Source organism: Papio anubis, chromosome 19 (assembly GCF_008728515.1).
Source record: "Papio anubis isolate 15944 chromosome 19, Panubis1.0, whole genome shotgun sequence".
In the NCBI taxonomy this organism is placed as follows: Eukaryota; Metazoa; Chordata; class Mammalia; order Primates; family Cercopithecidae; genus Papio; species Papio anubis.
The window spans coordinates 49,330,455-49,343,110 of record NC_044994.1 but is presented as its reverse complement, the minus strand read 5'-3'; the positions used below and the strand labels follow the sequence as shown (position 1 = coordinate 49,343,110).

Here is a 12,656-nt window from a genome sequence, read left to right as displayed (position 1 = left end):
TGGGCTCAAATGATCCACCTGCCTCGACCTCCCAAAATGCTGGTATTGCAGGAGTGAGCCACTATGTCCAGTCAAACATGGTCTTTTATAAATAAGTTTCTCAAAAATATTTAACACTTAGTGTTCAGTTAGTATTAATTTAATTAAATACTTACTTTGATATTATTTTTAAACTTTTTATTTGATAACAATGAATATTTATTCTCTATTAATGTTTATCTTCCTTTTTTGGATTATCAGTGCCTCTGATTTTTACAATATTTTATTCTTCCTTTTTACTTTCATATATCTTGATCATTTTGGTTCGCTCATAATTTTCTATAGTTCTCCATTGCTCTTCCATCTCAGAATTCTTTATTTCTCTGGAGAAATCCTCTAAACCACTGTCATGGATGGCTCACTCTTCTCAAAGTCTCTCCCCTTTCCCTCTTGTCTTAGGGTAGTCCCTCTTCCTTTCCTGACTAATAAAAATGCTATATAGCTTCCTTCTCCATCATGAGTTTTTTCAGTGTTTCTGCTTGTTCTGTTGTTTGTTTGTTTTTGTTGTTTTGTTTTGTTTTTGTTTTCGTGTTTTGAGATGGAGTCTCCCACTGTCTTCCGAGCTGGAGTGCAGTGGCGCAATCTCGGCTCACCGCAACATCCGCCTCCTAGGTACAAGCGATTCTCCTGCCTCAGCCTCCCGAGCAGCTGGGATTACAGGCACCCACCAATATGCCCAGCTAACTTTTTGTATTTTTAGTAGAGACATGGTTTCACTCTGTTGGCCAGGCTGGTCTCTAACACCTGACTGCGTGCCCTGACTGCCTCGGCCTCCCAAAATGCTGGGATTACAGGCGTGAGCCACTGCGCCCTCCTGAGTCCTTTCAGTTTTATATTTCCATAGGCTCACCCCATCATTTAAAATATTCCACTTGGGCAAAATCATACCAGGTACATCTAATTATAAGCCATCAATACTCTATCAACTTCAAAAAATAAGTGGCTGACTGCCATGGTCTTCTGCTTTATACTATTTTTTTCTCCCATGAGATTTTCTGGTACAGAAGAACCTAGTATAGCTTGGCTAATACTACAGAGTTTGTGTCAATTCACTGACCTAATGTTAGATAATATTAAAGAATAGTAATAATTTTAAATAACATTATAGATGAGTCATAGTTGAGTCAACTTGTTAATCATATAAGTTGAGTCTTATTAGTAAGAGATACACACTGAAACGCTAATGACAAAATAATATGATATCTGGAGTTTGCTTTAAAATAATCTAGTGAAGGGAAGAATAGATGAAACAAGACTGACTATATGCTGACAACTGTTAAAGAAGGTAACTAGTAAAAGGGCATCCATTATATTATTCTCTTTAAGTTTTGTGTGCTTGCAAATTTCCATAATGCAAATAATTTATGCAGACCCTGATTTGATAATTATACATTGTATACAGGTATCAAAATATTACATGTACCTAAAAATATGTACAACTCTTATATATCAATGAAAATATATGAATTATGAGAAAATTTATGCTGAATCAAACTGGGTTTCTTTTGTGTTAATTTAGCTTTGCTAAACACACAAGTATAGTGTATAAACAATATGGAGAATGGTGAATGAGTTAAGGTTTTTATGTGAATAAATGTATGCTAATTACAAAGACAACTTAATAATCTTTAAAATAATCATATATAGTTTTTATTGGAAAGTAATAAAAGTCTTGCTTTAACATATTATATATTTCTAGCTTGTCCATTTAATCCTGTATCTAACTATAAAAAAACTTAAAAGCTAATGAAATAAAATTTCAAACCCTTAAAAATGATGTTTATGATTAATGTGCTCTACACATTGAATACGCAAAACAATTCACATCCCATTTAGCTTAAGCTCCTTAAGATAGAGCATTGCATATAAACATCACTCAGTTCTAATTCCAATTCATGAGAATCTACATGACTGACCTTAAAATATAGTTTGTGTCTTTTTCCCAGCTTTGAGTACATGTAGCAAAATTAAAATTAGTGCCAAACAATTAAATCAGTAAACAATTTTTAAAAACTTTCTGCTATGGGAACAATATTGTTGTTCACATTGTTGGGTGTCGCGGGATCAAAATTAAATAGATATAAAATGTACAAATTTAGAAGTGGAAATTTAGTCACTAAAGATTTTGTGTCCATACTCTTATCAGCAGATGTCCAAAAATGTTAAGGAAAACTATGCTTAACTTCCTCAAACTATTTCATTATTCAAGGGCAGGAGATCCAGTTTGGTACAATCAGTCAACAGTTCAATAAACAGCAAAGAATATAAAACTAAAATTCTCTGAGCTGTATGTCCTTGCTTTAGCATAAAATGTCTAAGAACTTAAATAAGGACCAAAGAACATACTTTCAGGTATAAAGAAATAAAAGGCAAAAAAATAAAAATAAATAAAGCCACAATGACACACAAATTTTAGCATATGCTGAATGCTTAGACTTAAATAATACAAACCCAGATTTGTCTTTTATATATTATCATAATGCAGTGCTTTTACTGAAACACTCTTATTCTTGTTCATAATGCTGGTTAAGATGTAAATGCATAAATATCTCAGAATTCTGTCTAAACAGCAATATACTACTTCTTCATTTTATACTGATAGATAGCCATCTTAGTTACGAAATAGTAGAATGTCAGCTCTTAATGTTCTTCTATTCTTAAAAACAAATTGGCTGGGCACGGTGGCTCACGCCTGTAATCCAGCACTTTGGGAGGTTGAGGCAGGTGGATCACCTGAAGTCAGAAGTTCGAGACCAGCCTGGCCAACATGGTGAAAACCCGTCTCTACTAAAAATACAAAAATTAACTGGACATGGTGGCGGGTGCCTGTCATCCCAGCTACTTGGGAGGCTGAGGCAGGAGAATCGCTTGTGCCCAGGAGGCAGAGGTTGCAGTGAGCCAAGATCACACATATTGCACTCCAACCTGGGCAACAAGAGCGAAACTCTGTCTCAAAAAAAAAAAAAAAAAAAAAATTAAAAAAAAATCAAATTATTCACTACAAAATGCTTAATGTTATATAAATTTCATTTCAATAAATCAAAATCCTTCAATATCTCAACTAATTCCCAAGCTATTTTTTCACTTATTTTTCCCTTATGTTTCCTCTTAAATTCACTAATAATGATTTGACACAGTGGCATTTTTAATATACTAATCAAAATTAGAGGTAATAAAACTTGTTTAAAATTTTACAATTACAAATTGTTAAACAGATTCAGCTTGTGACATTTTTATTTAAACTTGGTGATTACAGCTGATGAGAAACATTAATAAATCCAATAACATTTTTCTACACGGCCATTTTGAAATGTCAGCCATTACTAATCAATACGCTTCTTTTCTGACTGGTCACAATGGCTCACAAAATGGTGACAATGACTAATTTTGAGATCTCTTCACAAGTCATAACCATAAAAAGCTTGATCCGAATAGTTGCTAGTTTTGCGTGTTCATCCTTTCTCACCATCGAAGGAGCCAATTATATTGATGGCAATGGTCACATTTGTTTTTCAAATGCAAATGCTTAAAATGTGAGTGACTTTTAGATTAACCTTCCCAAATTAAATTGCATCTTCACTGCACTGACATCTGTCATTCAAACAGATGTCAGCTCATAAACTTGACAAAGGACAAATTGTTTACGTGTTTGTTGTGTGACAGATGTTTATCAGTCACAGCTCTGAGAAGTCATCTGAGAAGTCTCATTGAATATAAGATATTCAATATAAGATATTCAATAAAAGATTTTCAATGTAAGATATTCAATGAGTGATATTTTTTGTTAAATGTAAAAATATGCAGAAGAATTAATTCACTAATTATTTTAAAAAGTATTGCTGAAAATGCTATTAAATTATTTTAATTTGAAGTTATACACCAATATAAAAATTCCCCTTGACTAATGGACTATCTTTTTAGAAGTTTTAATTGAAAGGCTTCTTTCAAATAACGAAAATCATTACAAAGCATCAATCAAGTAAAATAAAATCATCCTTTGTGTTCATATTATCTTCTTTTATTGATAATTTTATGGAAAATAGATTAAAATAGATGCCAGAAAGAATGAATATTTTCATATTTAGTATTTGGAGAGGTTAAGTCTGCTTCAGATTTCAAAAAAGTACGCGTGTCTAGGGTTGATTGATATACAATAGCAATTGCTAGTATGGTGATGGCTATTCAAGGAGTAGTTAAACGCAAATTAAAAGCGTCTTTGATCTCTGTGTGACTGGCTGGTGAGGGAATCACATCCCAAAATGTGTGCTGACAGGATCCGCCCTAACCCTCAGAAATGAGGCCCAGCAGGAGCCCTGTCCAGGGACTGACTGGTGAGGCCCTGCATTGTCAGCAACAGTGAGGTAGGGGCTGGTTGCTTGGGAGTGGCAGATGGTTTCGTTTGTTGTATATTTTCACTCTTCACCAAAATTCAGGTGAATCCTGCCCAGACATGAGAGGAAAGTAGCCTTACTGCACCTGCCACATGTACTTCAAAAAGAACGAACTCCAGTTGGAAAAGAATAAGAAAATACCTGTGTAAGTTTGGCTCTAGCCAGTCAACAAAACATTTTAAGTAGGTTACATGACTACTTTGTACATGACTACAAAGCTTTCAATTAATATTCACATTTTTCTTTTAATTTTCCTTAAAATTAAAACTAAACTTATAAAGCTTTAAAGAAAGTATCTCATATTTAAAGAAAATTATTCTCAGAAAAGTATAAAGTACACTTATACATCAGGTGCTTGACTTCATGAATCATATACAGTCAACTGCAGAGATCTAAATATCAAGAAGAATCACAATTTTAATACCAGAGGAACCGGAATCTTTATTTTTTACCCCAAACCAACTTTTCTTAAAGTGATATTTAAAACTAATACGGTATGTGAATAATCTTATACCTACCTGTTTCACTATAACTTTTTGTCAACTTTAAAAACCTAATAACATAAGAAGTAAGTTTTAAATCAAGCATTTATGCATCCTTATAAATACTCCACCAATACATATTTGTCACAAAAATGACAGCAGATGCAAAGCGAGCAAAATGGGTTTCACATACTGTTGAGACATGCATAACTTCCTAATCTCCTTGACCAGATACTTACATATATCTACCCCATCTCACAACAACCATCCAGACAATAACTCTCTAGGTGACCTCTGAAAATTCTGATGATGATTAATGCTGTTGCTTGCTAATTTAAAAATTGCATATCTCCGAAATTACTGCAACTCAAGGCACATCAAGAATGTTTTAAAATCCCCTTATATACACTTATAAGTTAGGTACAATACCACAAATGTAAAACATTATCATAAACCTGCACTGTTCATTAATGTACATACTCTGATCTTAGTACAGCATATGAAGAATCTCTTAGAGTATTATCATTAACAAGATGAATAAATCTGAATTATGAATAAGATGAAGAACTAGTGAATGCTTCACTAGTTCTTAAGACATGGGAGAATATTTTTTGATATTCTAAAGTTGTCTCTATTCTACTCTCATATTTCATTGATATTTTGGTGTGGTATACCTTGTTCTATTTTTGAGCATATTTTCTTAAACACTGAGCTAATGAGACACTGCAAAAGAGTTACTTTATATTGCGTTGAAAAACCATTATCTGGAGAGTGATGTCAGGGCTGATGAAAAGGTAGAGAAGATCTCTACCCATGTGCTGCAGGAGTCTTTTTGGGGCCTGCTCAGCAGTTAACTAGTAAACACAGACAACATAGAAGGCTTGTTCATCACACTCACAGAGGCCATAAAGCAGGGAGAAATAACTAACGTACTGGAAAAGATTCCCAGTCTGGATGATGGCCTCAAACCAGGAAGATGGAAAGCAGAAAGAACAAATATCAAGTCCTGCTTCTAAACTGGGAAGACTTGAATTAATAGCACTTCATGTAAAATCTGACATTTTAAATTATTCTACTTTTAGTAGCAGACAAAAATGTGGGATGCCTTCTAAAGTAAACCAATTTAATTTCAAAATTATACAGCATCCAGATAAAGGAAGAAAATAGTTGTGTAATACTTGCACTTTTGTCTGCTAGTGGTGGCATAGTCCATTCTGAGTACCACCTTCTAAGGAATATCACTGAGAAAACATAGTACACACAGTCAAATGGAAGAGGGAAGGGTCTACGAAATCAGGTCACACAAGATGTTGTTGAAGGACAAAGAGAACACAAGGAGGGAGATATCTTGCTCTCTCACACAAACAAAACAAGCAAAATATGGAAGGAATGAAATTGCAAGCAGTGAGCCCCACACCTGGGTAGGTATGTGTGTAGGGAGACCATCCTAAGGTAACCAACCCCCAGTGAGACACACTGTTATACCACCCCTTGGCCTTGAGTAAAGGCAGGATCTGTGACTTACTACTAACCAACGGAAGACAGCAAAGTCATGGGAGGCTGCTTCCATAATAAGATTACTTTGTACAGCACTCTCATGATTATGTTTCAATTTATATATGACTCCATCTTGCTAGCACCTAGTAGAGAGATTGCTGTGCTAACTCAAAGACACAAGCTGTTATGATGTGAAATGCCTACGGATAGGGCCACATGGCAGGGAACTGAGGATGGCCTCTAGGAGCTGAGGACCTCAATCCTGTAACTGCAAGGAACTGAATTGTGCCATTAAGAATGTGAGATTGGAAGAGGACCAAAAGCCTCAGATAAGACTTAGCCATGGCTAATGCCTTGATTGAAGCCTTTTGTGTCCTAGAGCAGAGGACATAGCTAAGCTGGACCCAGATTCCCTAATCCATGGAAATTATGAGATAATAAATGTGGGTATTTTTAACTACATTTGTGCTAATTCATTATGTAGCAATAGGAAAATTAATACAGTGTGTAAGCAAAAGTTGGGTAACCTTTATGTTCAGTGATGTGGTATGAGAGATTCTTTGCGATGGGAAAGATTGGTCTAGAATATAAAATCTATCTACTAGATTATGAATAAGTCTTTCCAACTTTAAGATACTATATAGAAAAATGAGGTGGGGGTTAAAGAAAAGATTTTTATATGGCACATGAATGACACTAATATTCTCTACACCAAATTCATAAAAACCCACTTGTACAACATAATTTAACTGACATTTGTAACGCAGACATTCATTTTATTGGAATGTTTTATTTAATACTAGGTACCAATTAGCTTACATTAATTATAAACCCCTAGAGGACTTTTGATATTTAGAATGTTTTATTTTTTATTATACTTTAAGTTCTGGGATATATGTGCAGAACATGCAGGTTTGTTACATAGGTATACAACAACCCGTCATCTACATTAGGTATTTCTCCTAATGCTATCCCTCCCATAGTCCAGAGTCCCATATTTTCACACAGTCCCATATTTCTTGGAGGCTTTGTTCATTCCTTTTCAATCTTTTTTCTCTAATCTTGTCTTCACAATTTATTTCATTAAGTTGATCTTCAATCTCTGATATCCTTTCTTCTGCTTGATCCATTTGGCTACTGATACTTGCGTATGCTGCACGAAGTTCTCGTGCTGTGTTTTTCAGCTCCATCAGATCGTTTATGTTCTTCTCTAAACGGGTTATTCCCGTGAGCAGTCCCCGTAACCTTTTCTCAAGGTTCTTAGCTTCCTTGCATTGGGTTAGAACACGCTCCTTTAGGTTGAAGGAGTTTGTTATTACCTACCTTCTGAAGTCTACTTCTATCAATTCGTCAAACTCATTCTTTGTCCAGTTTTATTCCCTTGCTGGTGAGGAGTTGTGATCCTTTGGAGGAAAAGAGGCATTCCGGTTTTAGGAATTTTCAGCCTTTTTGCGCTGGTTTTTCCTCATCTTCATGGATTTATCTACTTTGATCTTTTCTGTTGGTGACCTTCACATGGGGTTTTTGTGTGGGCATTCTTTTTGTTGATGTTGATGCTATTCCTTTCTGTTTGTTAGTTTTCCTTCTAACAGGCCCCTCTCTGTAGATCTGCTGGAGTTTGCTGGAGGTCTACTCCAGACCCTGTTTGCCCAGGTATCACCAGTGGAGAATGCAGAACAGCAAAGACTGCTGCTTTATCCTTCCTGTGGAAGCTTTGTTGCAGAGGGGTACCTGCCAGATGCCAGCCAGAGCTCTCCTGTATGAGGTGTCTGTTGACCTGCTGGGAGGTATCTCCCAGTCAGGAGGCACGAGGGTCAGGGACCCACTAGAGGAGGCAGTCTACCCCTTAGCAGAGCTCGAGTGCTGTGCTGGGAGATCTGCTGCTCTTCTCAGAGCCAGCAGGCCGGAACATTTAAGTCTGCTGAAGCTGTGCCCATAGCCGCCCCTTCCCCCCAGGTGCTCTGTCCCAGGGAGACGGGAGTTTTATCTATAAGTCTCTGACTGAGGCTGCTGCTTTTCCTTCAGAGATGCCCTGCCCAGAGAGGAGGAATCTAGAGAGGCAGTCTGTCTATAGTGGCTTTGTGGCACTGCGGTGCCAAACTTCCGGGTGGCCTTGTTTACACTGTGATGGGAAAACCGCCTACTCAAGCCTCAGTAATGGCAGATACCCCTGCCCCCACCAAGCTCAAGTGTTCCAGCTCGACTTCAGACTGCTGTGCTGGCAGCGAGAATTTCAAGCCAGTGGATCTTCGTTTGCTGGGCTCCGTCGGGGTGGGAACTGCTGAGCAAGATCACTGGGCTCCCTGGCTTCAGCCCTCTTTCCCGGGGATTGAACGGTTCTGTCTTGCTGATGCTCCAGGCACCACTGGGGTATGAAAAAAAAAAAACTCCTGCAGCTAGCTCCGTGTCTGCCCAAACAGCCATCCAGTTTTGTGTTTGAAACCCAGGGCCCTGGTGGTGTAGGCACCCAAGGGAATCTCCTGATCTGCAGGTTGTGAAGACCATGGGAAAAGCATAGCATCTGGATTGGAGAGCACCGTCCCTCAGGGCTTCCCTTGGCTAGGGGAGGGAGTTCCCCAACCCCTTGTGCTTCCTGGGTGAGATGACACCGTACCCTGTTTCTGCTCACCCTCCATGGGCTGCACCCACTGTCTAACCAGTGCCAGTGAGATGAACTAGGTACCTCAGTTGGAAATGCAGAAAGCATCCACCTGCTGGGTTGGTCTCGCTGGGAGCTGCAGACGGGAGCTGTTCTTATTTGGCCATCTTCAGAATGTTTTAAATAAATATAAACAAATGCCATTTCAAGCACCTGTGCTACCTTCGTTCAGGCCCCTGCCAGCTCGAACCTAGACCACTGCTTACCCGCACTTGCCCCAGCATCATTCCCCAGTATTTTCAGCATCTACTGTCAGAGTGGTCTGGACTCTTTATTGACTCTGGCTTGTCCCCTGAAAATGAATAAAGCAGCTCAGCCAACAGAGCCTTTCATCATCTGGCCTGCCTTTGGCATCCCCTCTTGTTAGTCCTGACCCTGTTCCCATTCTATACACATTCACAGGGAACCACTTACTCTTCCTCCCAAATAGCTGTACCACCTCTTGCTCTCTCTCCCTCCCAGGATTTGACTCTTTTTGGAAAGTCTTTCCCTCTCCCCTTTTTCCTAGCTAATTCCTTGAAGTCCAAAGATGCTCAGCCAGGGTATCATGAACTCCTACAGGGACTTCCCCAGGCTGGGTTGATGTACAAAGTTTAGTCTGGCTACACTGAAGATCATGCTTCTACAGTGGCAGTCATCTGTTAAATATCCCACTAAGCTACACAGAGTGAACACCACATTCTGCATATCTATCAGTAAAAAGTGTGCTGGACGAGGTCAGGAGTCAAAGAGCAGCCTGACCAACATGGTGAAACCTCGTCTCTACTAAAAATATAAAAATTAGTTGGGCATGGAGGCGCAGTGCCTGTAATCCCAGCTACTCAGGAGGCTGAGGCAGGAGAATCGCTTGAACCCAGGAGACAGAGGTTTCAGCGAGCCGAGATCGTGCCACTGCACTCCAGCCTGGGCAACAGAGCGAGACTTTGTCTCAAAAAAAAAAAAAAAAAAAGTGTGCTGGGACAGCAAGCCAGACCCTCTGAAAGATCGTTTGTTTAGGAGACTCTGCCAAAGACTCCACACAAACACATGAGTGAGTCAGACACCTTTAGTATCACAAGTATCGAAGACGTATAGTGCAGCACCCAGAGTGATCTGGAGGGAGCACCATGGTGGTGATTATTACTAGTGACATGCTGAACTGGGCTGTATGGCTGGAATTTTCTTAACAGACCTTTTCCTGTTTTTTAGAAGTCCTCTTCCCTAATTCCTAAGAAAATTGATAAATTCATCATGAGAAAATAATGAGGAGGGCATTAGCAATGATGCTTGAGCAAGTTTGACATTAGCTAGTAATACCAAACCAAATTTTAAAAAAATTTATCATGAAGAATAGCTTTCCATGAACAGAATGATGCCTTCCACTGTGTGCTGCATGTAGTGAAAACCCATAAAAGAGTATAAATGTCATTTTATGATGAATCATATAAATTTTACACCAAAACATCAAAATTATTTTAGATGATGGAGGGCAACAAAATCAACGCAACTGAAACACTGTGATGAAATTCGAGTGTGGTAAGCTCAGGGCACCTATACTGCTTCTCACTTTTTCTTCTAAGTGCTCCCAAATCATATTTGATAATTCGCTGCAGACTTCTGGTATATGTGGACAGTACACTAACCAATTTAGAGCTGTTTGGATCCAATTTTCCCCTTTTTAAAAAAACAAAGACTGCTGGACATTTGACTCCTTTAGGAAACCCTGTGTTATTTTCTAACTTTTCAATTTTAGACTTACCTATCTTTAAACTTATGATCCTCCACTATGGTCAATAAAAACTGGGTTCTCCTTTACATAAACACAACTTGCATACATCACATACACATGCCACATTCCCATCACATACACACACCACATTCACAAGCTTTCTCCTGCCTTCTTCCTCCTATGCCTCCCTATTTATATCATAGTTCTTATTAAAATTACATCATAATTAAGGTTCATAGTTTCACAGTATGTGCATTTTTTTTTTTTTTTTTTTTTTTCGAGAAGGAGTCTCGCTCTGTCGCCCAGGCTAGAGTGCAGTGGCCCTATCTCAGCTCACTGCAAGCTCCGCCTCCCAGGTTTACGCCCGCCTCAGCCTCCCAAGTAGCTGGGACTACAGGCGCCCACCACCTCGCCCGGCTAGTTTTTTTTTTTTTGTATATTTTAGTAGAGGTGGGGTTTCACCAGGTTAGCCAGGATGGTCTCGATCTCCTGACCTCGTGATCCGCCCATCTTGGCCTCCCAAAGTGCTGGGATTACAGGCTTGAGCCACTGTACCTGGCCAATATGTGCATGTTATTCATAACTCAATCATGTGGTTTTTGATAACTTTATCAGTACTGCTTTTTTTCCCTCCTTGCAGTCAATAACTGTCTCTTGTTGATATTTACTTGGTTCTCTTTATATTTCAATAATTTACCCCCAAACTCTCACCCAGTAGTGTAAATCTGTTATACAAGGGAGTAGATCAGGGAGCAGAAATCAAGCCTAGCCTGGAAAATGGAACAGTTAGAACTTGCCAAATATACGGAACATAAGGAAACGTATTAAATCAATATAGTCACTGAGACTTCCCACGGGGGGGGGGGGGGGGTGCTGGACTTTGCAGCCTAAATGCTTCTCTCTCAGATTTCCCTTTTCCAAGCAATCCTCGGAGTGGCTAGGTTTCTGAGCGTTACAGTCCTGTTTCATTTTGTGTGTGTGTGTGTGTGTGTGTGTGGTGGGGGGAGTTTGGGGTTTGTTTGCTTATTTTATTATATTTTTTTACAGAGGGCTTCCCTCTGTCTCCGAGGCTGGAGTGCAGTGGTACAATCACAGTGATCATTTTGTCTCAGCCTCCCAAGTAGCTGGGACTACAGGTGCACACCACTACACTCAGCTAATCTTTTTGTTTGTTTGTTTTGGAGAGATGAGGTTTCACTATGTTGCCGCGGGCTAATCTTGAACTCTTGGTCTGAAGCTATCCTCCTATGTGAGCCACTGTGCTCAGCCCTGAGCGGCACGTTCCTAAGAGATGTTGCCTGAAACAACGAGATGGGGGTTTGAAAGTATCAAAGGGCAAGATAGGTTTTATAAGCCAGGTTATTTGGATCACTAGGTCCCCAGATTCCTCTTTCTTGGTTTACTTTCTTGATTTTGGAGGCACACATCCTCCACTAGTTCTTAAGACATAGGAGGCATAGTTTTTGATAGCCTGCTTTTCTAAAACTGTCTATATTCTACTCTCACATTTAGTTGATATTTTGGTGTGGTACACATTACTGTTTTTGAACACACCCTCTTAAAAACTGAGCTGATGAGAAACCATCCTTTGCAAGTATGAGAGTTATATGAAATGTTTCCCCTTTTTCTTTTTCAGCAAGACTATTTAATGATAGCATGGTGAAGATCCTCTTTTAACCTTCAGGTTTTAAACAATATTTTAATTAATATTTAATATTTTAAGGTATCTTTCCCCATGGACCATATCCATCTTGTCTATTATTTTTCAAACATGTTTTCTAAAGTCTAGTAGTGACTCTCAACTAAATGGCCACATCAGAACATTCAGAAAACTTGTCTCCATTATGTCCTTTTTACCCCTCAATTCACCACTGGCTGAA

General features: G+C 38.7%; 1 protein-coding gene across 5 annotated transcripts in view; it reads right to left on the bottom strand.

Moving 5' to 3' along the window:
* The window catches only part of WDR7 (WD repeat domain 7), a 405,254-nt gene that overhangs the window by 196,175 nt on the left and 196,423 nt on the right, over positions 1–12,656 (bottom strand). The window lies entirely within an intron of this gene.